The 27,397-nt window shown below is 38.7% G+C and overlaps 1 long non-coding RNA gene across 1 annotated transcript in view; it reads left to right on the top strand.

Moving 5' to 3' along the window:
- The window catches only part of LOC110120081, a 30,220-nt gene extending 12,575 nt beyond the window's left edge, over positions 1–17,645 (top strand). Inside the window, exon 3 of the long non-coding RNA XR_007227575.1 lies at positions 16,659–17,645. This is a non-coding gene — a long non-coding RNA (uncharacterized LOC110120081). The remainder of the gene's footprint in view (positions 1–16,658) is intronic.
- The last annotated feature ends 9,752 nt before the right edge of the window (positions 17,646–27,397 follow it).

Genomic DNA, 27,397 nt, shown 5'->3' on the forward strand with positions numbered 1-27,397 from the left:
TGCAACGTGTCCATGATGCGATAAAATAATATGACCGTCCCTTACTAAGGACATCGACAACAAGTTTACATTTCATTTTAACGAAAGAATCTGACCGTATGTGTTTTTTTGGTAATTTATAAATTGCTAGCGTACATTTATTTTTTCGAAATTCTACAGTCAGACTATATCGGATCAAGAAACTAAGGACCCATTAGTTGGAAAATCATTTTTAAATAAATTATTCCGAATACTCTTGAATAGATGTAAAAAATTGAGGAGAAAATAAACTTTCTGACTATACGTTATAAAAGAAGGTTTTTGAATAGAAAAAATTAGATAGTAATATTTTAGCTATCTTTTAGATTTTTAAGATATGCGGTCTACAGATACCCTGATTATAATTATATTAATCGTTGACTTACTTATAATGCCTATCGTTGCATTATGGCTGATACTTCAGTTCATATGTCATAAGTTCAGTCTTTCTTTCTTAATTCATTAAAAAATTGTTCGACTATGAATACATATTTATAATATATGTAAATAATATGATGTCCAAAATATTATTCATGACTGAAATATTTAAATGTTACTGTTTTGTCGACCATTGCCGGAGAGACGCGATCTCAAGGAAGTGCGTCAACGGGAGTCGTAAATTCCCGTTACGATAATATAGTCAACGCCACGAAATTGATCGATTCCCTATTTCGTTTAAGATAATAGAGGTAATTGAATGGATCATAACGCCGAGGTAACAGGTTATAATGTACTTTTTATTCCAACAATAATTGTAGACAAGATGTTTACGCTCGTTGTATATACATATATATTTGTCGGGTTCACATTAAGAATAGGGTTAGGGGCGTTTAACGAACTTTCACTAGGATTAGCCATTGTTATTATACAATAGAGGTAATGTTTATTAGCACAATCGTAAGTATTACAAAGTTATCAAGTAACCGTGGTGATTAGACACTAATGACGGTGGCCTCAGGTTCGATAACGAATTCGCGGTCAACGGGATGGCGAATTTACTTTTCGTCAGAGTCTAAATTCGACTCTATGTTAAAACGTGGAGTAATCATTGCTCGTAAAAACATTACTCAAATCGTTGATGAGATCGTACGAGAGAGTGTGTCTCCGTCACGATGACGCTGTAGCGGAAAACTATGACGGGGTGTGTCTAAGGGCACGAAATCATCGGATTTATGGAGAAAAGCCTTTGTTCGGAAAGTGAGGGAAATGGACGTTCCTGTTAATTGGTTAATTTCTATGTTTGTGGTTGGAAAAGGATGCTAGCCGCCCTTGAGGGAAAGTTGCTAGCGGGAAGCGTCGTTCGTTAAAAAATAGATTTCCGCTATCTTCTCGTAGTTGGGACAAATACATTTTGTCTGTTCGAAGGACTTTAGTTAACTAAATCTAATTTAAGATTTATAACGGGCCTTCGGGCTAGCTGAACTTGTACCGTGGAGATGCATCGACATCTGGTAATACTCTTGCCCGAAGAATAGGGTCTCTGTGTGGCGAACCACGGGACAAAAAATGTTTACTGTCGCGTGCCGCCACAACTATTTCTTTTAAGCAGAGCTATAAAATTACTTCATCCCTATATTACGTAAAACGTTGTCACCTCGAGCCCAAGCTCACTATCGCAAATGTCGGTCAATTATAATGGAGTTAAATTATAGAGACTAAAAAATTGAGTGTTTTCCGAAGAATTCCAAAAGGAAGGCCCTGGTGTCCTTTCATCTCCGACATATGTATATGTTAATTAGATGAGTTATCAAAAGTAGATATAGTTAATGAATATATGTTGACTGAGTTATAATAGCGCAGAGATGTAGACTGATCTGTAGATCCAGTCACTCTATCTCACGACGATGCAGCGGAGGAAAATTCTTGCTGTCTGTAGTTCGCCCCACCCTGTAAATACCGGGAAAAAATGGGAATATCCACGCTTCCCTACTTTTTACCTAAGCAATAACCATAAGGAACATAATATGAGAATAGGAATATAACTAATAGGAATAAAATATGAGCTCTTGATTCGAAGATTTCATACCATTGAACGGTCTTAACGGCCTTGACGGTAAATCGTCATACCTATTTTTACGACGGTTTCTTCTGATTATTATGGTTCAACTAATTATATTGACGTAGCGAATGGCCACCTCGTCCTAGTTATGATTCTGATGGATGTGAAAAGTCACCGGACGGAACAGCTATTATTTTTTATTGCAGAAGAATAAATCACAGTACAATTTCCAGGTTTACGGGGGTTTCTGATAAGGAAAACAATTTTTATGTTACGTAACATTCGTTAGACGTTCGTTAAGTACAAAAAAATAACAATATCATAATTAATATGTAATATGTAAAACTTCCTAACCAGCATAATCACGCACAACGTACTAACGTAACGTCAGACCATAAAAAATTGTTAAAGTTGAAAACTAGTCGTTATATTCAGTAAAAGGGCTTAAACTTAAAAATCTTAGCCTAAATATTATTTTACCAATTATATTTAAGTGTATTACATTTTACATCTGCTGAGGTTATTCGGTATATAAAGAGAGAAAAACGCGTGGATAAAGTGTAAGGTACAAAATATATATTTGATTTAATAGTGAAATACAGGAATACAATTTGAGCTGATCCAGATTCGCACGCTAGCAGTGTTACCTTATAACTGAAAATCCCGAAGCCAACGTCGCCTGTCTACTGTTTAGGGTCTGCCTTCCTGCTATTCTTTTGTCTATATGCTGTCGATGGCTTCAGCGCTTGAGAAAGCTAAAAAGACCAGATGTGGAGTTTTCCCAGAAGTGGTAACCACTTCAACAGTTCTTCATGACAGTGTTAATTATTTTGAAAGCTTGAAATAATAAAAGACTGATTTCTATTAAATGCACAATTTTAACGATAGTACTCATTTCAAGAGTGAAGAGTTTACGTTTCACAAATTTTCAGTCAGATTTTTTTTCTTTTATTACTACTAATGGTAATTACCGTAAAATGCAAAGAATAAGATTAAATGGATAGGATACTAAATATGTAGTTACTTACGTTCTTGGCTTTTAAAGCGTCGTCCTCCTTCTCCTTTAGAGATTTCAGGAATCATCCATAATATAGCTTTCACGCTGTACGGTTCGTGTATTTCGCGGGGAGACACAATCGCGAGGAGAGACGTCAACGGGAGTCGTAAATTCCCGTTATGATTATAGCAATCGACTCCACGAATTGATCGATCCCCTGATTTCGGTTAAGACAATAGGGGTGATTCAGTTAGTATAATACTGTGATTCACAGAATTATAAATTATATATTTCCAACACTTAACTTACACTGTTGAGTAGGTATAAATAGATAACAACTTGTCGCACGAAGATAAGATACATATGCACACTAGAGCAAGGCTCTTATAATTGAATTTAGTATCTTAGTGGACGTAGCACTGTAGGGGACTTAATAGAGGAGGTGAATGTTCGACAATGCCGAGAACCGACTTGGATATTTGACGTGAATTACGTTCCTCTGGCGTTGTGCTTAGACTTAGACGTTAGGCGTTAGATTTTGTGCTGTGCTGGTCACTCGTATGTTCATACGGAAGAAAGTTCGGTGTGGGTGTGCCCCTTTGCATGAAGAACGCGGATTCGTTGTTCACACGTTTCGTTAGGAAAAGTGAGGGTAATGATCCGTGATGTCGATTGGTTACGATCTACGCTGATGCTTGAAGGGATGAGTAGGAAGCTTCCTACCATCGGGGTTGGTAGGTGATCTTGTTCATAGGAAAAACCAGCTTGTTTTGTTACATAGCTATTCGGTTTTTCCTAATAGGTGCGCACCCGCTTTCTCCGTGTTTTTAAGTGCGTCTAATAAACCCAGGGGCCTCTCTAAAAACCAGATGTGATTCGAAAATATTTTTAGGCTTAAGAAATTCTTCAGGACAAACGGATTGACTGAAGACACATGTTGATACAATACAGTGAAAGTGAAAGACTATGGTGGGTCCTTAGGTTTTTTGAGGGTCGGAATGACGTTACACAGGCCGTTGGCTGTCCGGTCGCGAAGGCTGGAATGTAGATGTTTTATGCGACGTAACAGTTTGTTCCATCGCGGATTATTGCCCTCACTCTACTAACTAAAAATGTAAGCAACGAATCCGCGTTCTTCGTTCAAAGGGCACACCCATACCAAGCTTTCCTCCTTATTCACATTAGAATAAGCTTCAGAGTTTTCCATCGTCTCTCACGGTGACTAGAGTTCCTGCATTCCCTACAACTCTCACCGTTCCTATATCTCTCACATTTTCCTACCACAGTCAAAGATCTAACGCCTAACTTCTAACATTAAGTCTCATACCGTGCTAAGTTATTAAGTGATTCTATCTATTCAATCGTGTATACTAAGTGTTGGAAATATAAATTTTAACTCTGTGAGCCACAGTGTTATCATACCTGAATCACCCCTATTATCTTAATCGAAATACGGGGATCGAACTATTCGTGGTGTCGATCATTCTAATCGTAACGGGAATTTACGACTCCCGTTGGCGCGTATTCTAACGACCGCGTCTCCCCGCGATAGCTCGAAAATACACAGTTATTTACAAAAAACCAAGAATTATGCAATCATTGACTTATCTTCCAACGATGGAAATTGTTCTTTCTACATTTTTGACTTTACAAGCATGAGAATTTTTTTTGGCCAAAACAAATGAGGTATATAGTATCGTTCAATACTGATTACATTGATATAAACTATCTTACACTTTTATTTACGATATTTTATACATAAAGATATTTCTCGCATCGTATCGTACAATTTTAAATTACTCTTAGTGTTATAAATAATTCTGTATGATAGCTATGTAATTATTTCATTCTAACCGGTTATAATTAATTGAAAATGATTCTCATATATAAAAGCACTGATACGACAGATGATGTATAGAGGTTGTGTTGCTTTAAACAAGAGGCATCCCACTTTTTTACATCGTTTACTTGTATTTTCCTTTCTTTCCAGTAATATTATCATTCGTTATAGTGCAATCTAACATTACATTTGATACAGACAACATCATGATGCATGTTAAAGACTCCAAGGGGAAATGTTAACATGCTCTACAAGGGGAAATGTTACATACATTTTATAAATTATATGTATTATGATAAACGTACTGGGAAAATTGCTGTCATATGTTGTAGAATATTATATGATTAATATTATATGAAATTTATGGAGGGAAACCTAATAGAATCTTGTTATATCTCTTATTAATTGCTATTGACATGTTTTGATATCAGAGTAATAAAGTATAAGTCTACTCAATATTTTATTGTTTTATTCCTTAGTGAATTTTGGAAATAAGTCTTCCTTCATTTGTTAGTAAAAATGGAAAGATAACAGTATAATTGCTTAGAAGTTCTATAAAACATAACACAAGCAAGAGCAGAAAGCAATCGCATTGCCAAAAATTTATTCGCCAAAATGGTAGATCTTGCGATAAACCGTTCAACGTATTTTGCAGCGATATAAACATTTGCGACACTGCAACGTTACATATCATTCACGTCTCAACGTAAAGAATAATGTGTAGAATTCATAAAGATACGCGCACAGTATACAATGCAAGAAAAATTAAAAGAAAATTGTACGTAGCGATGAAAAAGCAATCCGTCTAGATGGGCGAAATTGTAGAATATACAAGAAGTTTCTAACCGACAATGTACTATATAATATGTTTTAATTTGTCATATATCAACATATGTTGAAAAATCTATAACAAATCTAAAGATATTGATATTGGTCAAGAACTTTATGCAGATTGGCCAATGACACTGCAACCATTTTGAACTTGTAATATCTACGTATACGATGAGGAATTTGAATAGTTTGGAGAACTCGTACTCAGAGTAATAAATGGTCCAGTACAAAGCGATCATTAGTAAAAGAAAATGAAGAAAACATAAAAGTGAAAGGATAGAAATCATAAACTTGCGTTTTAAAGTTTGAGACGGAAACGGGAAGAAGATGCATGTGGTATTATATGTGAAATCAGATGACCACGCGAACAGTTTCTGAAGGAAATGGATCCAATTATTGCTATCAAATATACAGTGTAGTATGCATCAGTTTTCCAATAATGAAGAGGATATTTTCATTATTTCACAAACGAATACATTTATATACTTTGAATGTGGAATCACGCCTTACCTGTAAAGAAACTATATCCAGAGTTTATCATATTTCTCTTGATACAATAATTGTGCAATATAATATAGCAACAATAATATGAAATAATATCAAGTTTCAATTTGGATAAACGAACAAATGAAACATTTGTTTGTGTAATACTCACAAATAAAGCTGTACGCAGTCAGTTTGCAATCAATGGAAAAGTTTGTAAGATGCAAAAGCTTCTGGAATAAAGTTGATGAACATCTGAAAAACATTCGAATATTGGATATCTTAAACACGTCCGCACATTTATCGAGAAGTAGGTTGTTCATGACACATTTATCAGAGGCATAGTTGCATTTTGTTCCATAGAAAAATGCAATTCGCATAATTTGATCTCCAGTTGCTGAACACGAGTACAAAATTTCACCGCTGTGGTTACAAACAACAAACTCACAACACACAAAAGATCATTTAAGTGAAAAAATATATAGCGTTTTCACTCAAGGATGAAATCCTTATATAAAAACGACAACTCTGCTTATAAGTGCAATTTCAGCTTGGATTTAAGGATCTTGTAAAATATCCTTTCTAACATCTGAGTCTATTGAAACAATCGCCTCATAAAAACTTCCTTATAATAAATGGAGCCTATTATTTTGAATATCGAAAAGCTTTTTGTGAAGTGTTCTACCAGTTTGTTAAACTCAACTCACTTTGTGAAACTACTTAAGCAAATGTTGCATTGCATTACGCTAGTAAATTTAGATGCCCAAAATTTTATCTATATGAACGTTTGCCGAACTCGATGTATTTATTACCATTATGAAATATTTGCACGCTGTAATAGGAATACTCTTGAGATGACGATACTTAAAGGAAAATGTACCAGAATTTCTTAAATCTCTTCAATAACCGAGTGGCGAATACGTATTGAAGTCGTGTACAAGTTTTCTCAAAAGTGACGACACGTTCGGACAAGATTGCTCGATGGGAATCAATGTAAAAAAATGAGGCTCTAAGTAGATGGAAAAAGAAGAGGGAATTGATAGAACACAAATGTCACAGTCATCTGTGTTGGTTGACGATTAACTATACCGTCCTTGAAGAATATTGTAACAGATTCTATTGTATTTGACCAAATTGTATTTTATTGCATACTATTTCATCTATCACTTATTTCCATTAGAACAGACAGAAGAACAGATACTTATCGCGATCTTAACTTCAGAAAGGAGAAACATCCTGTGATATAAATTCGGAGCTGGAACATATATGAACCCGAGTCATGACCTCTCCATTGTTAGATTAAACATTGTTTAATCTAAACGAAATTTATATTTGAAAACGGGGCAAGTAATAGAAAAATGAAACAAAACGCAATTCTCAGAACAAAATGTTAATTTAAGCAGTGAATAGAATTAGTAATGATATAGTTCTATAAACAGTCATAAATGTGTCAGTTTAATATATGGAAGATAAGAAAACATGTTAGTCGCATTGAACGGAGAGATTCTTTCAACGTGGTAATATTCGATACAGTTAAATTTACTGAAACTGTTATCTTTCTGCAAATATTCAAACCCTGAATTGTTTCGCACATTTATCAGATCTGAGTATTACGGAAAGTGTTCGGATTGATTTAGTCAGGAGTGTTTTTACAAAAGGAAGTCAATCATTTTAAGCAGTAAGATTAAATTCAATTATGAAGTTCTGGGAAAATAATATAATTTACCAGCAAAATATTCGGAAACTGAGTATATAATCGAAATATAATAAATATCTTACAGGGGAAATAAACATGAAATATTATAAATAACGAATAATATATTCGTTGTACAACATATATTGAATAATGTTTTATATAATTTTGTTACCTCCGGCTTACATTCTATTTACATTTTCCACTATAATTTTCACAATGTATTTATGAATTAAATATATTATTATTATCATCTATGTTCTACTGGCGATTTTCTATATGTTCAATGAGACGTGCAATATAGAAGATGTATAGAAAATACATATGTTTTATTTAGCTATAGCTACAAACTGGAATATCGAGCATGTTATCTCTTTCCTACGGATTACGACGTGATACACTGTAATTCATTCACCAGTCTAGCACTTGTTTAAGATTTGTCAACCTTCGAACGAGCAAACGGAAACGAATTGTTACGGTAGCGAACACGCGATAATGGAATGTCCGAGCGAGAAACACCCGAGTTTTATATTTAGTTTTATTCTGAATCCAATCGTCATCGGTCCTATTTATAAAGATTACCTGGAACGTAGTGTAACGTCCATACAGGTTGTTGTGTCTGTTATTGATAACGTTGGTCCCCAAAGGCTGGACATGTGTTCAAGAGTACTATGTGCGAACGTGTTCTTGAGCATTTCGGCAAACTTTCATAACCGTTGCTCGCGAATACTGGTAGTTCAGTATCACGAATTTTATCGTATGAATTTAAATAATCCGACTAAAGTCGTGTCATAATGATATAATAAGAAATATGAAAAAAATGATACTTTTTTAACTTGGTAATTCACTATCAGTTGAACGATGTCAAATGGTGATAATTCGGGCTTTCTATTTATTACGGAACGTCATTAAGGGATGGGAAAGAAGAGAGGCATGTATGAAAATTATAACTAAACGGCCACCATTATGTGTTTTATCTTCGGAAGAATCAGTTTTTATTACTTTAGAAATAAACGTCTTAGTTTTTAATATATACATGAAATGTCTTTTCAATACATATATCCAATTTATTTCATTTAATTTATATCTTGGGAAATAATGATGTAAAAAGAATTCGGCTTCGTCAAAAATGTACTCCGCTTGCACCATTCAATTCTTCGTATCCATCACGCAATAAATTTAACAAATTAAAGTTGAAATATCTCTTAAACCCCTTTTATATAGGGATTTTTATGCATTAACTAAGGCATAAAAATTATTATATTAATATATTATATGTTATATATTACTATATAATGTGTAATATTTAATATATATCTTAATGTATACATACTTTTAGTTTTATTACTGTTACTGAAGTTACAGTTATTGAAGTGTGCTGTTCGTCAAATATGTTCAGGTAAAGTTCGGTCATCCAGCTCACGCTGCTGAGCAGTTTGCAAACAATCATTGGATATATGGAAGGAATTATGGTTTATGACCTGCAGGACCAAATTCGTATATCCTCTGTTTGGAACAAACTAGATTCTAGTCGCGAACAAAGATTCATAATGAAAGTATCCGTCAGAGAGATCGTTCTCTGCAACTTTATATTCTGAACAGTCCTTGAAGCTGTTTGCGAAGTACTAGCATGCAAAAGAGTTCTATTCGGAAACCAATTGGGGGGCAGTTTACGAATTCCAGTGCCCGGCCAGTAATCAACACTCTCAACTCTCTTTTAACAACTCTAACAACACTATCTCAACAACGCAATCCGTACTCTCTGACTTCTCAACTTATACTGTTGTTAATTCGTTTATCGTGAGGTGTATGGTAGCGATTTATGTTAAAAAACACAAGAGTATATCTAACTATGTAGTTTATTAAAATATACCCTACGTGTACACTAGTCGTATAACACAACTGCTGCCTTGATTCGCGATTACGAATAGATCGGTGCAAAGAAGTATCGAATTAGCTGCTACTGCTCGTTTCATTCGATAACAAAGAATGCCTCGCTACCCTGTTCGCTATATTTATATGCGTCGGAGTTGACAAAAGGCGTTGGGATTTGAATTTTGAAGATGTTCTCAAAACATCCCAACGGACGCTAAACTCTCGACCTTGTTTACAATTGTTGGCCTTTCGGGTAGCTGACTCGAGGGCATATGATCACGACGGATTTTGATTAACCTTCGGTAACCGCCTAAGGTTGTCGGATCTATAATAAACTCATCTATCTGTAAACACGATTTTTTGTGTATCGGGTTCACTGGACGGAAACCGTAATGAATTTTACCGACGAGTGCCGCTACAGGTACATCAGTGTAATACACAAAAGTCTCAGTATGGCGCGATACGGCAATTATTGAATATTCTACTTTATCGTATATCAAAAGAGGCTTGGGATTCTTCCTAATTAAATCAGTATGCTTAAAAGTGAGACTTTGCGCTTCGTTAACTGTTAATACCTCAGAAGATTTTGCAGCTCCAAAACCCTGCCGTATCAAATACTCCTTATCAGCTTGCAAGCGAACCAAATACAAAGTGTTTTCAAGTTCCTTAGGTATCAGAGTAACGTTTTCAGTAAAGGGTTTATAAGTCAGAGACTTCACCGTCGGGTTTCTACTGCAAAGATCATCATAAAATTTATAGGGCATAAACCCATCAAGGCATAAACCATATCAATCGGACATCAATACGAACATTTCTAAGACTGCGTCACCCTAGCGATCGACGACGGCTTCGAATATCTAATTGGACATATTTGGTCTCTATCGATATACGAAATCTGATTCACATCACCAATCATATACACTTCCGATGCGGATGTTGAAGCATTCAAAAACCCAATCGTCCCGGCGTGAATACTCATCCTTCACACCATTTACCAATACCGACGCAACCGTTCTGACGTCACGCGTTCATATTTTTTCTGACACCGTCGGGTACCTTCTTATCAACTTGTCACGTATTTCCTTCGGCTCTTCCTTCGTCATAGTTAGAATTATATCATCGTCTCTGAGGTAAACAGGTACAACAAACTGATGTTTTAAATGCGATGTCTTTCCGCAACCAAGCGGTCCGTTAACCCAAACAATATTAGGCAACGGAACAGTGGATACGTCAATATTTCTAATGTTATCTGAAATCCGTTGATTCAGCATAACTTCCGTTCTACGTGAAACCAAAATATATCTAAATTCTGTATCCAAACGTTGGTTCTTTTCATCAAATTTAACATAATCATCCTTCACATAACCAAACATATACTTCCTCAGATCACCATCCTTAACTAACCACATCTTGATAACATTATCATACAAATTAAAAGATTGCTCTCCCAACTGACAAACAACGTCAGAACTGAGTTTCATGGAATTATCACCAATGGAAGTTATATAATAATCATATTCCTTCGCATTAAACGAATCGGCCAATAAAGTGGAATATCTAAATTCTATCATCGCGATTATAAAATTCGTATGAAAATCCTGACCAATTAAGTACCCTGATGAACGTGCCATCCCCAAATCCACATTCGTCACCTTTGGGAAAACAAGCGGCAGAGGTTCCTCTACTATCGCAGTCCCCGAAGGTACTAAGGTCATCAACGGATATAAATGAAATCCACGAGCACCAAACAAATGAAAATGTTTAGTTGCCCGTTTAAGTATTCCCGTCAAAACAAGGATATTAATATCATCCCCTATCTCCAAAGCAACCGTTTTCAATGTTGAACCAACGCGTGCCTCTTGATTGCATTCTCCCGTATCTTTTTAATCATCTACAGTCCCACCCTCATCGTCATTTCTTTCTTCTGTGATGTATCGTTATTTTCCATGGCCACTTGTAACGGCACTCGTAGTTCGGCATTTTCTCCGTCGTTTGTAGCCCCAAATTAGCGAGACGCACTCTCAACTCTTTCGTTTCGGCCTCTTTACGCCTCTTGTTAAACGTTCGTCTATTTTTAGCTTGAATTTCCTCGATCCGTTTCTCTGCCTATACGCGTAGCTGATCTCACTCCTCCTAGAACATCACGGCCCACTTGTCTTCGATCAGCTGCCTGATCTACGGATCGTCACGCATTCTCATCTACGTTCCAAATATTAATTGAAATGGTGTAACATTCGTACTTCTGCGAGGGATACGTTCAAATACCTCTATGCTGTCTCTAAGTGTTTGAACCACTTGTCTGGTGTTGGTGCAAACAACTTCGTCAGTAGAGGAATAAGCGTCCAGTTCACTCTTTCCACTTGACCATTTGCCGTCGGAATTTCAGTTCTAATCCAGACGTGCTGTATACCTTTTTCATTGCAATATTCCTCACAGGCGACGGCTGTGAATGCCGTCCCGCGATCAGAGATAATTCTTCTCGGATTTCAGAAACTCGCAGACTGCTTTCTCAAGTGGCACATAGTCGCTGCTAAACTTGTTGACTTTGTGGAATATAACCAAGCGAACTTTATAAAGGGAGTATTCTAATCTAGAGGCATGAATTTCGGGCGGATTTTGATGCTCTGTCCAAACGAAACGGAAAATATTTTTTTATCATTTTGTTATTGATATTTTAAGATTACATAAAAAATTAACCGAAAAAAGCTCAAAATTCACAAAGTTATAAGCTGGCAAAATGAGCTGGTGTCCTGGTGTGCATGATTTCAACCGTTTTAGTCATTTGCAACAAAAAAGCCGTATGGATTCTTAATTAATATAGATGCGGCTATAGCCTGAATCTTTTTTTTTTCGCGTGAGGAGGGGAAAATGCTATTACGCATGCCCAATGACCCGCATCACTGGGTTATGTGGGAGTCGGTCGGATGTCGTTGCCAAACCCACTAAAAACCCCTCCTCCTTCTTCCTCCGCTTTGAGGACAGACAACCCCGGCAAAACCTGTCGGCAGTCATCGGGGTTGTCCTTTCATAACCCGTTGTATCTACTTCTTCGGGCGGTTACTGCTCATGTCATCTTCTCAGCCAGTTCAGAATACTGGGCTGATCTCCTTCTGCAGTTTTTCGTTGTTTTGTATTCTTGGCTTCATTGCTCCGCGTAGTTGTTGTTTCTCTCGTTCTCCTCCTTGTCTCTTCCTAGGCCCTCGCTGTCACCCTCCTGTGACACACAACGGTCTTGCAGAATTGCCTGAATTTATTCCAGCTCTCGTTCTTGGCGGTCACCGTGGCGATCAGATTGTCCACGTCTATCTTCTCGCCAAGAGCGTTCTCCAACTCGATCCTTCTGTCCGTCCACTTCGGGCACGCGAAGAGGGCGTGCTCTGCATCGTCGTTAGGGTCTCCACAGTCGAGACAGTTGCTGTCGCTGTTCTTGCCAATCCTCTTCCTATAGACACCGAAGCTCCCATGCCCCGTTAGCAGCTGCATGGTGTGATGATCGATGTCCATCTCCTTTTTGGTAAATAGCAGTGCACTCGGTATTAATTTCCTTGTGACATTCTCTTTTCTGTAGTTGTTCCACTCCTTCTGCCACTCCTCTTGGGCCTTCTTGCGAATCGCCTCCAGTTCCTCCATCAGCTTGCAGCCGTCATCCGCGCCAATCCTGGACTTATGGATCTTGTTCCTCTCGTAAGTCTCTCCGAGCATCTTTATCTTTATGTAAATCGGGAGATTCCCGGTCAACACGCAAAGTGCCGCGTGGGAGACGGTACGGTATGCCGTCGTTGTTATGCACAGGGCCGTTCGTTGTGCTCGTTTCAGCTTTTTCCTGTTCTTATCGGTATTCGCTGCTCTAGCCCACAACGGTGCTCCATAAGTTACGATGGACTACCAGACATTGTAGTAGAGCCTACAAGCCAACGGGGCGGCCCGTTGATGTTAGGTAGTATTCCCCTGAGGGCTCCTATTTACTTGTCGGCTCTATTACACACCATCTCGATATGCGCACCGAACCTCCGATTGGTGTCGATGATGACTCCGAGATACTTGATGCGGTCGACCGTTTCGATGTCCGAAGGGCCCAACCTGAGTTTCACAACTCTCGGCACTCGCAACCTTGTGATGAGCATGACTTCCCTCTTTTCTCTCGCCAGTGTGAGCCCGAAACTCGTGCACCAATCGTTGGCGCTCCTTAGCATCGTGTTGACCTTGGCGGAGGCCTCTTCGTTCCTCCCGACGGAACACGTGATGGCCAGATCGTCTGCGAAGGCGGTTGCTCTGACCATTGGCATGTTGTCGAGTCTCTCGAGCAACCGGTCGTATACCAAGTTCCACAGGAATGGTCCGAGGATGGATCCCTGCGGAACTCCCGCCACCACCTCGTGCTCCACCGTGCCGTGCTAGTTGCTCACGATGGCCTTCCTTCCAAATAGGTAACTGCCGATTAGCCTTTTGACCTTCCATGGCAGCTTCCTCCTGTTAAATTCCTCGTATATGCTCTTCCAGCTGAGCGAATTGAAGGCATTGCTAATGTCCAAGGCGATCATTACGCATATTACCCTCTTCTGTTTGCAGATTTCAAACTTTTGCAAATTTGCAAACTTCATCACCTGCGTGATGGCATCTACCGTACTCCTCTTCTTTCTGAGGCCATACTGCCTCCGATGGAACGGGTCCGTTCCGATGCATCTCTCGATGATCTTCTTAAAGCATTTTCCCCAGATCTTGCTCATGGCTGGGAGTATGCTTATCGGCCGGTACGCGTTAGGGAGACTGGGATTCTTTCCCGGTTTCCTTAGCAGTATTACTCTGGCCGTCTTCCAGCAGTCTGGGATCCTTCCTGATTCGGTGATGCCGTTGAACGCCCTTGTCACGAGCTCGCTCCTGCGACTCGCTATCAGCTTCGTAATCTCGCCCGGCACGCCATCGACTCCTGCAGCCTTCTTGGTGTTCATTCTTCCGGCGGCATCGACGACATCGCCTTCGCCGATGGCGACGCTGAGGCTGATGTCTCCTTCTTCTTCGGGCTCTGCCTCTTCGCGGCCCTCGTAATGGGAGGGTCCGTGTCCCATGGTGAATAGCCTCTGTAGGACTGCCTTCACCATGTCGATCGGCATGTCGTTGGTTGGTCCCTTGCTTGTACATCTCTTCATGACCGTGCGATAGGGTTTGCCCCAAGGGTCGCTCTCCAGTATCTTGCAGTATTCTGCCCAAGCTGTTTTTTGCTGCGGGTGATCTCCTTTTTTAACTGCCTTCGGATCTCCTTGTAGGCGTTGACGAGGGGCTCGGTATTGCCGGCATTCTTCTTCCTCTCTCTCGTCACCTTCCTGAGCGCTTTGTGCGTCTGCGCTCTAAGTTCCGCGATCTTCGGGTTCCACCAGTATTTCGCATACTTTCCGTTCGCCGCACAGCCCGCCTTCCTTGCGTTTGCTATCTGAGTACTGCGTTTTGTTCGCTTATCATTCTGATTAGCATTTCAGTGTTCTTGATGGGTTGTTTGAGAAGTTCTTTGATTTCTGTAGTGTCGTTGCTACTGTTGTTGTGGTATTGGTTGTCTGAGCGTGTCGATTGGCTGGTTACTTGCGCGTAGCTTCGACTACCAAAGGTGTTGGTGCTGATGTGTTTAGTGTTTATTGCGTGCTCTGTATTTGGTATTGTTTCGGGTTTTGCGCTGTCCTGTTGGACTTGTATGTCAGTGTATGTCCTGTTTCGTTGAGGCGGGAACAGTTTGCGTTGTAATTGTTTCCTAGCTTCACAACCTTTATAGCTGGCTGGGGCCGGTGGAAATAACCGTTGAACATGGGAAAAATTCGACTTTCCCATATTTTACCTGATTGGACAATAACCATAAGGAACCTCTTGACTTGAACGCGTTTTATATCAATTAACGTCCTTAACGGTAAAATCGAAAAGCTTAAGTTTGCGACAGTTCCCTATGATTATTACGGTCCGACTAATTATATTTGCGCAGCGATGAATTCTGATTGATGTGAAGAGTCAGCGGACGGAACAGTTACTAAATCAATGAATATCTGATACCAGTAAAGTTGAAATGCCTGCAGTAAAATTCGGTCGTTGATAATTTCATAAATGAAAATTATTTATTGAACAATGGCTCTGCGGAAGCATAGGACGAGAAAGTGGATGTTTATTTGTAATACCAGTAAAACACATATTATCAGCTATATGGATATTATTAATCCGCTGTTAAATTGCACTTGGAAATACAATATACACTATATTGATTCATAGTGTACTTGTGATACTTCGATGAAAACAATTATTTATGTATTCTTTTTTTATTATTTAATTTGTACTTTACAATTTGTTCAGCTGGTCATTGGTAAATTTTTCTAGCTTAATTGCTAAATAACATGTGGATGGCTACCCTCAGCGGGATGCCATCTTCGAGTTGCACTATTTTATTTATTTAGCGAGGTCAGTGGGGTTTTTTCTTTTGAATCTTCTTTCTATGAGTTTTGCTCGCTTCAACAGGTAGCTGGTTTGGATGAGTTGCCGTTCTTTCCTTGTATTTTTCGGCGTACCTGCCGATTTCTCCTTTGACCGTTGGTACTTTTATGTCTTTGCGTATATCCTCGTTTCTGACATACCATGGGCGTTGACTACTGTTCTCAGTATCTTCGATCGTGGCGACTCTAGTTTATTCATGTGGTTTGTAAATCCTAATGGGGTTCACGCTCAAAACATTGAGCGATTATGACATCAAATACCTCATTTTGGTACTCTTGATATTAATTACCTATACTATTTAGCCGAGTTTACTTCTAACGACAATATAATTATCCAGGTTGTATTGATAAGTTTTATGGCTCATCTTTATTTATCGTAACGAAATAGTAGCTACAAATGACAGCTACAAAAAATACGTAAATTTATTATGAACACTAATTTGTGAAATTGTTAACAGGTCAAAGAACACTTCATAGTCGCCAATGAGGTATCGGCGTGCACCAACTGCCTGAGCAGAGGAAACGTTCTTCTGTATTGCACCGCCGGATCCTGTCATATGGGCGGGCAACGACACCACACGCTGTTGCATGGATCCGAAACTTGAATCACGACTCGGGACATCACTAGCACCCAACATCCATTCGATCTCCAACATCTTTCTCGACATCTTCACGTATCCATCAAAACCCATCTGAGACACCACAAACACGATTATCTCCAAGCCCATCATCCAGGCAGAGGAGACAATGACGGCGGCGGCCAACCACTTCAAAAAGGACTGAATCAATCGACATTTGGTTGTCGAGCATTGCTAGACACTGGTACCAGCATGATGTACATTTAATTCCATTGATCATTGGCAGACGACGTGGAACACCGGTCCCCGCGAGTGGGTCGAACACTTAATGAAAGAAATAAAACGTGTTTAGTACAGTGTGGCAACGTACTGAATGTAAAAAGAATGTTATAATTACTGTTATAATTATAATTACCTTACTGTTATGTTATTGTGGCGGCACTCGACCTCGGAAATTTCCAACGGCTTCGCGACACAAAGCGCTTTATCTTTAAAGCGCTAGGCCGAGTAGCGTAATGTACCAACGATATTCCTACGGCTCTTTCGCCGAATATTCGGGAGAACGCATACGCGGCAACCGTTGCGGACTTCTAACAATCGCGCGCGTAGTGCGATATCGAGCGCTCACAAAAAAAAGAATCGACGTGGTTTTGAACCAGAGAGATTCAGTGTGTCCCGAGCGGTGAAGTGCGAAGGATTACGCGTAGCAAATATCACGATCGGCATACTTCAAATCCGATGGGCTGGCGATGGAGATAAAGATGTGGGGGCACTTGACAACACTGTATATCGCCTAAGTGCCTAATGAACCATCGATATCCCGACGGTTCTTCCACCGAATGTTCTAGAAGCGTCTCAACGGTCACGTACGCCTACAGGGTAGTGGGGATATTGAGGGGTGACAAACAAAAAAGAAACAGATCCCACCGAAAGTCAAATTGTAAGAGCTCTTCAGTCTTAGAAAGTCACGGCTGGAGTTCAGAATCAAATCGCAGTCAGTGTAAACTCAGGGTACAAGAAATGAATTCTCTTGTTTTTTTTGTTACATTTTATTTTTGTTTTCGTTTGAGCTACCCCCCTTTTTTTATTTTACGTGGCACAAACATAGAGAAACGAGTAGTCGACTCCTGATAAGCGTTGTCCAGTGTTAAGCGTTGTTAATCGTTAACCGTTGTCAATCGTTAACTGTTATTAATCGTTATTTATTGCTAGTTGCCAAAAGTTTAATAAACGTTATTTTTAAAAATCAGGAGTATTTCTTGTGTGCGCAATCATGACATATACCACCTCATTATAATTACTCTTGCTATAATTAATGTTATAATTTGTAGTAAAAATTAGATTGATTGTAATAAAACATGTATTCACTAGAAATGCATATTAATTGCACTAATTATCTAAATTACGCTAGTTGTAAAAATTTAAAGTAACATCAGAATGAAGAAGACTGATATCAAGAAAAGTTATAGTAAAGCACAAAACGTTATTCCCTTTTTGTCTTTCCTGTGTTTCTTTCAGTTCAATACAACATTTACGAAATTATGTGTATAATATATATAACTTATCAGTGAACATATGTATATTTCAAAATTAGCCTGTTGCATATTCCACGATGTATATACATTTTCCACTCGTTGTTGCTATTCAATTACACTATTTGTTACGAATGAGTTAATTAAATTCATTAAGCATTCACACAAGGAGGCGTATATGAAATTATATTTTATATCAAATATATAATAATTAAATATTTGTTTATTCCCTTTAGTGAAGACTATGAGACCATAAATCTTAAATTCTTTCTTTGTAATGTCTTCGTGTTTCATAATAAATAGGTAATATCTAGGGACGGATTCAGCATCCAAAAACTATTGGATTTTCGATGCAAGTGCAATGCTTCGATTACAAAAGAATACAAACTCAAATTGAAATAACACAAAGTGATTATACAGATTAACTATGTACAAAAGAAATTAATAATATTTCTAATGTTTACTTTTAATCGTGAATTAGTTGTTTTAATAATCTTTGGATTTTACTTTTACGTTTTACGCCTTCCCTCCATACACGTTCCCCCTCTCTTTCTCCCTCTCCCGATTTTTCCATACAATTTGATCTGTTCTCATATCTCACACAGTCACATTTTTCGCACTCGCTCGCATCAAACTACACACTTATCTTTCATACCAATCACACGGGGAATGTCGTCTCACTGATTTGAAAGATAATTGGGAATTATTTCCTACGAAAACATTGATTATCCCATCCTTTCCTATCTGATCTTTTTCGCAAGATATAGCGAGTTTTATATTGTATTATTTCGTGCCGGATTACCTCTATAGGAGGTGCTCAAAATGATCATCTTGCATTTCAACGCATGCATGGGGACGACTCTTTCGACAGATAACCTTTTGATATTCCTGGAGTTTGTTGAAAAACTTGTTCAATTTTATGGTGAAGTATTTCAACACTTTCAGTAAGTACGCAATACTCGGTAGATTTCAAGTAACCCTTCGAATAAAAATCTAACGAATGCATGTAAAACTATATAATATATCTCGTAAGCAAAGTCATGTGAAACATGTGTTGATAGGAATATCTTTTATTGTCTTTGCGTACTGAATCCGTCCATTAGATATTGTCCACTTATTTTGAAACATCCTGCATAATGCCTTAAAACCATGATTTTTAAAGTAAAGTAATTTAGTTATATATGTAGTTATATAGTCACGAACAATGAATTCCCTATAACGCGAAAAGTACGTTATATAAAATCACGTTATGTATATTATAATCTACAGGGGATATATATACTAGTTTAGATAACTATATATAACTATATAGTTACAAATAATCTAGTTATATATGTATTTATATAGTTACAAACAATGAATTCCCTATAACGCGAAAAGCGCGTTATATAAAATCACGTTATGTATATTATCATCTACAGGGTATATACATACTAGTTCAGATATAACAGGTAAGTGAGGTGGTATTGGTGAGATTGGTTGGTTTTATAAAGAAACTAGTGATAAAATCGTAATAGTCAGTTATATGAAAATCAATGTAAGTACAAGTATGATAGCGTATGCTAGTCGTAATCGTCGCTTGTTCAAAATTCGTATATCGATCGCAGAAAGAATAACAATTTAACTCATTAACTCGCTAACTATTCTAGAGAGCACGTTCGTATATTTATATCGACAAGTGTTGTTACAAAAAGTTCAAAGTTAAAGTTCTTATGGAACTCTGGTTGAAGATTACCAGTAACGGCAATAATATATTCTGTCGGGAGTTCGTTTGTCTTTAGATCTTGCAAACCAAAACAACGTTGGTATTCCAAGGCATAATAATATGAGTCTGTCCCTATTCAAATTTTCCGTTGACTCGTGTGCCGCTTACATAAGCTTTTGTGTCTTGTACAGTTGTCAGCTTCCCTATATATGCGTAAACAAGAGATAAATATCTTTCATCTATAAAAAAACCAAAGCCTATTAAAATATGAAATTCCAACGCGTTATTCGAGAATGTTTATCGCGTATTATCAATATTATTGTAAGTTTCTCGTTGCTCTTTACGAGAGTCTGCTATAATTTCTTTAGCTCTTTTATTGGTGACAATTTTGGGTCTCAATTGCCGAAATAATGGTATAGGAACACTAAATTTACGCCTTGAACTTATATTAGATTAGTTATATATTTATTCGATAAACGATTCCAAAGATATTCATCGATACACACTTGCACGCGTCTCCGCACTTTCTTCCATACCAGACTGTCAACTGAACAATGGACAGAAGGCTAAAAAGGAAGCACCCAACAGACCTCACAAAGGATATAACCTAGCAAACGCCAGAATGGTACCCCGCTGGGGGTAGCCAACAACATGTTAATATAACTGTTAAAAAATTCTACCAAATGTCCAAATTGGACAAATTGTGAATTTCAATAAATAAAAAAAAAAAATTGAACAGTTTACATTCCTTTGTTTTCGAGGCGGTCAAGAGGTCAATCTCGTCAAGCACATAAAATTATACATATCTCAATATTTATAATTTTTAATTCATTTAAATTTGGGAGGAACGTTTATCGTGAATTTAATATTATTTCATACGTTTAATATCAGTGTTACATTAAGGGATATTCTCTTAAGCTCTAAAGTATGATATTAAAGTAATTTAATTTACATTTACGTTTATATTATTTATATAATAATAATTTAACGTAAATTCCATAGATTTATTTGGATTTAGAAGACATTTTTCAAATGTAGCCACTAAATAACTTAAAAATAAAAGATTAACTAAAATAATTTCTGTATGTGTTCTTTAGTTACATGGAAGTGATACGGATGTGATGAGCAATGACATATTATTTAGCGTGTCAATGTAGTAACAGTGAGATAAGGAAGAAAAATGTGTAATAAGAGATCCAAAGAAAAATTATATCGTGTTTTTTAACATGTATTTATACCAAAATGTTATCATCTTTTATTGCAACAAAAAATGGCAAGTCTGCAAAAAAAAGCGTGTTCTCCAATAGTAAAAACACGTGCTGCACAATGTATCTGCTGACGATGCAACATGAAATGATCTCAAGCTTTGATTACGCGCGTGAATTATAAAACGTGACTCTGTCTACATGCTAAAATACATGGAACACGTTCCTACACAGGCTGTTCAGCTTGTCCTTTATAAGACGATCGAATTGCTCTCTTAGACCACTGTAATTAGATCGCCCAATGCTACTTTCTAAGCTGTTTTGCCTCTAAATTTTCTGGTGAACGAAGTCATGATTTCAAATAATATTTAATCAGCGTTACGATATCTAGTGCCCCTTCATTTGGATTAGACATTGTTGTTATGTAATAGAGAAGATATTTACTGGTACAAATATGATTATTAGTATAAGTGTGGATATTGCAGAAATGACAGATAACCGCGGTGATTAGACACTAATGACAATGGTCTTAGGTTCGACAACGAAGCCGCGGTCAACGGGATAACAAATGTACTTTCTTCCAAAGTCTAAGTCGAACTCGATCTACTTGTCTACGGTACAAGTATTATTATATTAATCTAGCTCTTTGTTAAAACGTAAAATATTCACCGAGCGCAAAAACGCTATGTAACTTGTTAATGAGACTTCACGAGAGAATGACTTTCCGTCCCGATGATGCCACCGAGGAAAAACCATATGGGGTGTGTCTAAGGACACGAGATCGTCGGATTCGTCGAGAAAAGCCTTCGTTCGGTAGGTGGGGGAAATTGGCGTTGCTGCAAATTGGTCAATCTCTACATCGGTGGTTAGAAGAAAATGCTAGTATCCCTTGGGGGAAAATTGCTAGCGGGAAGCATTGTTCGAGGAAGGATAGATTTCTCTTATCTTCCCGTAACTATTTGTCTATTTGAAGGACTTTGTATAACTGAAACTTACGATTTGTAACGGGTTCTCGGTCAGCTAAACATATACTGTGAAGATGCGTTGAAATCTGGCAATCATCTTACCCGAAGGACAAAGTCTGCGTGTGACGAGCCACGGGACAGAAATCGTTCAAATGTTTACTGTCGTGCACCGTCCCAACTATTTCTTTTAAGATATAGATATAGAGCTAGCAAGCGAGAGAGCTGGAGCGAGATAAGCTATAGAGTTACTTCATGCCTTTGTTAGACAAAACGTTCATCCCTTGACCGCGGCTACGTTCGGCGACTGGTTGTCGCCTCGAGCCCGAGCTCACTATCATAAAACTCTAATAAATACAGTCAGATCGAATGACAACAATTAGTCTAGATTACAGTATCTAGATTACAGTACTTCCAAAGGGAAGGTTCCGGTGTTCTTTCATCTCCGACATATATATTATATCAGATATTATACATTCATATGTTCTATACATTATATATGTCGGATTTCGTTAGAAATTTTGGGCGTGAAATAATTAATAAGTATAACAAAAGCTATTGACAATGTTGCTGGGCTCAATAACGAATCCACGGTCAACGGGTAAACTCTTTCTACAATGGAATACATTTTGTAGCACGCAGACACGTTAACTCAGACGCTGGGTTACTTTCAGACTCCCTCCAAGTCAATGACAGAAAACTCTCCAAGGAGATTGCAAATAAAAGACAGATACAGTCACACATGTCAAATACATATCGATCGGGGATATCAACAAATTCCCAAGCGCCGTAGCTAGGCAGTCCCGCGTAAACCAACATTGCTCAGTAAACCAACATTACCGCGTAAACCAACAGTGGCTACGTTCGGCGACCAATTATGTCACCTCGAGCCCAAGTATTGGGGAACTTCCTAAAGAAAAGCCCGATGTCTACATCTCCGACATATATATTAATTGAGATTTTTATTTACATGGAACTTGACAATCAGTAAACAAACTATCATAAAAAATCATGATGAGCAATTAAGATCGTATTCACAACGTAAAATATTGTACAATTATTACATAGTTTGAATATATTCTGCATTTGCATATTTTATGCATTTTAATATATAATATCTATGTCGGGGTGGCGTTAAGATTAGAGTTAGGGTTAAGGGCGTGAAACGAATCCCTATTGGCGCTAGACGTGATCATTATGCAATAGAGGAGATATTTACTAGTGCAAATATGACTATGATGGAATTGGACAAGTAATCGCGATAATTAGATACTCGGGAAGTTAATGACAATGATCCTAGGCTCAATAACGATTCCGCGGTCAACGGGATGACGAACTCTACTTTTCTTCAGCGTCTAAGTTGTACTCAATGTTAATGCATGGGGCAATCACTACGTATCTGAGGGTTACTTGAATCGTCGTTGAGATTGTACGGGAGAGTGGTAACCACTCCATCACGGTAACGCTGTCGAGGAAAACTATGATGGGTGTGCCTTATGGTAATCATCTTACCCGAAGGACAAAGTCTGCGTGTAGCCAGCCACGAGACAGAACCGTTGAAATGTTTACTGTCATGCACCGTCTCAACTATTTCTTTTAAGGATACCTATAGAATTACTCAATGCCTTTGTTAGGCAAAACGTTCATCCCTTGACCGCAACTACGTTCGGCGACTGGTTGTCGCCTCGAGCCCGAGCTCACTATCATAAAACTCAAATAAGTACAGCCGAATCGAATGACAACAGTTTCTTTATACAGCTATGGTGAAATCTAAATTACAGTACTAGGGGTCTTCCCAAAGTTCCGAAGGGAAGGTTCCGGTGTTCTTTCATCTCCGACATCTATATACAAATCAGCAGCGTAATAATGCCAGTTTTCAAGATGTAAAGTCGTTATTTTATTGTAGAAAAATTGAAGTATAATCGGCGCAGAGACATTTGCGCAGCATACAGGATTCGCTTGCCACGTAACTTGAGGGTTGGATAAATAAGCTGAGTCGTAACACAACTATTAATTTTAGTTAAACTTTATTGCGAGTTCAGCAGTCACAACGGAACACACACTAAGTTACAATGATATGTTAAGTACGCGACTGCTATATTGGTACAGACCGGTAAGGATAAGTTGACTATTCCAAGAGCACGGAATAAGTGCCTCTTACTGACGATACTGTGTCTGAGGAAAGCTAGGGTTGGGTGTGTCTAAGGACACGGGTCTATCGAATTTGTTGATGGTAATTTTGTTGTAGGAACTATGGGCAGTAGACACCGTCTCCGATTGGATAATAAGACGGTTGGTGGACCAGGAAGGGTTTCGGCTGCCCTCGGGAGAAAATTGCTAACGGAATATACCAGATGTGAGGAAGGCCAACTTTCTGTGTTACCCATAGTAAACAATAATCATAAAAGTAATTTAAAAGATACTCGCTTGGTCTGAAGGACCTTAACCATAAAAATTCCAAGACCCATGGTGAGTACTTAAGATTATTGAGGGTACGCGCCAAGGATTTGCAGACATCCGGGTGCCATCCTGCCGGCGGTATGTGGCCTGGTCTCTGATGTAAATTGACGTTACACGCTCATAGTCCAGAAGCGTAGCCAATGAACAAGCAGTACGAATCTACCTTTATTAGGGACGATATTTTTCAACAGTCCGTAATTTGTAAAAACGTACAATAGATCTAAGGACTTTTTAAGTACCAGTGATAAACCGAAAATACTTGCAGAAGTAATGATTCCTGCAAGTTTATAAGACTTGGTTTATGGTGGGACCTTAGGTTTATTGAGGGCTTTCTATGGGTGCTTGGACCTTGCCGGTCAGACAATGAAGGACGTCGCGCGGACGTTTTCACGCAACGTAACATCCTCCCCCCGTTGAGAGGACACCGATCAAAATTCCATGGATGGTATCAGGTGCATCATTCGTCCGCCTTCTCCGATGTTCGTGGTTGTCCGCGTTTTTCAGGTTCGGAATGACAGGTTAGTGGAGTCAGTCGTTTGTCGCCACGATCCAGGATATTCGTCGATGTCTTCACCGTCTGGGAAACCCCGATTTATCTGATGTTCTCCTATAGCCGGGCGGTGGCGGATCAGCGCCTTGGGCACCCGCCAATGGCCGATTCGGTGCGGAGACCACTCACCTCACCTTCTTATGGGGCTCCCTGTCACCCTGCCTTGATCGGAGTAGGGTGCGAAAGAGTGAGTGGCCCCTGGATGGGTACACTATTTGACGACCTCGGCGATATTGAAGAAATATGAACAACAGGACAAAAGACAAAATCGATTACGGTGCAGGGGATGGATACCCCAGTACCGGCGCAGCCTCGGGTTGTAAAGAGCTCGGTTGTAAAGACCTGCTAACCGAGCTCGGCAATTCCAGGTAGGTCTCACGTAAGCGGGTTCCTCAAGGTACACTGTACCCGGGAAATTATCCCGACGGTCCCATCCTTGGCGTCAGGATCGTGGGTGCGCTACTACCCAAGACCACGTAGAGATAATGTAACCGTAATTAAACGCCTTACACTCCCAGCGACGTTCCCTGCGGAGTACATAAGGGACTCGGGTAAGCGGGACGCTTGTTCCGACGATCCCCCGTGGCTTCAGGAACGTGGGTTTGCCAGCCCCCATAGACTCACATAAGCGAGTCCTCCCTGCGGAAAATAAGGTATGGACACAATCATAAGTGAGCTATTTGCAACGAGAGACGACCGACGATGAGCAACACGATTTACTAATAGAAAAGGGCAATGTGAAGAAAAATCGCAGAGGAAATTAACTCTAAGAAGGCGGTAGGAATTGACGGTGTAACATCATCAAGTTAATTGTAGGTCACAGGAGCGACGTAATAACAGAAATAATAAACGGGATCACTGAAACAGAACAAATACCAAATGAGATGGAAAGAACCCAGGTTAATTTTACTACCAAACCCGGGTAAAGATCCGAAATTACCCAATGCATATAAACCCATCAAGATACTACCGGTACTAAACAAGGTATGGGAAAAAGTGCTTAAAATTGCTGATGGAGAGATCCATGAGTATGGACCCGATTCATAGGAAACAGTATGGCTTTCGACGGAAACGCAGCAACGTGAACGCAATAACTCAAGTTATGAAAATTGCTGACAGTCGTAGGAGGAAAGATTTACGTGCTAATAACACTCGATATAACGAACATTTTCAAATTTTCATCTGGGAGTGTATATGAAAAGAAATGATAAACAGATCGTTATCAGCTATAAAAGGGCTAGTGAACAACTACTTGACCGATAGAAATGTAACAATGTGGTCGACAATGTGGTCTACTTTCCACTTACGCATGGGATGTTTGCGGGAATACTGCTGGGATCAGTGCTAGAACCATTCCTGCGGAACCTAGTATTCGACGAATTATTAAAAACATTGGACAATAACGTGGCTATAAAAGCCATTGCGTATGACTCGGAGCTTATGTGCGCCATACAGAAGAATGAATGTGCGAATCTGGGTATAAATGAAGTAATGATAAAGGAGAGCAAATGGAGTGTGTCCGTAGGACCCAGCCTAGCGAAAGACAAAACTGAAATCATAATGAAAACCGGCAGGAGAGTACGGAGGTTAATCAAACTCATGCTGGTAGAGATGGAAACCCAAACGAAAAGGGCAATTTAATACTTAGTGGTTATTATTGATGGGAGGAGGAGGTTTGATAATCACATTGATAGTGTACGCGGGAAACCGGATGTTAAGTTCGGTGCGTTGAGAAGTATATTGCCGAAAATGAACGGACCTCCCAACTTAGCGCGTAGATTGTATTACAACGTATGGGATGCAGTTGTGATGTACGGAGTACCGGTGTGAGTTGGAGCCTTGAATATTGCAAAAAATAAGATATTAATGAGAGGGGCGCAAAGAATGGCCCTCAGTATAACAACTACGCCGTGCGGTACAATATCTCATGCGTCATTATTCGTATTGTCCGGCAACATGCCGATCTACATCAAAACAAGACTGAGGAAGGAAATGTATGATAAAACAAAAAATCCTAAGAAATTGACTGGAATAGAACATGGGGTGGATAATCCCAACACTTTGATGTTAAAAATTAGTAATATAATAAATAATAAAAAAAGTCCTCGCGAAGAGTGTTAAATCGAGTGGAATAATTATAAGAAATATAATTTCACAAAGAAATTGTAGAAAATGCAACAATGTTCAATTCATGTTCATGTTCAA

Source organism: Bombus terrestris, unplaced genomic scaffold (assembly GCF_910591885.1).
Source record: "Bombus terrestris unplaced genomic scaffold, iyBomTerr1.2, whole genome shotgun sequence".
NCBI classification, from domain to species: Eukaryota; Metazoa; Arthropoda; class Insecta; order Hymenoptera; family Apidae; genus Bombus; species Bombus terrestris.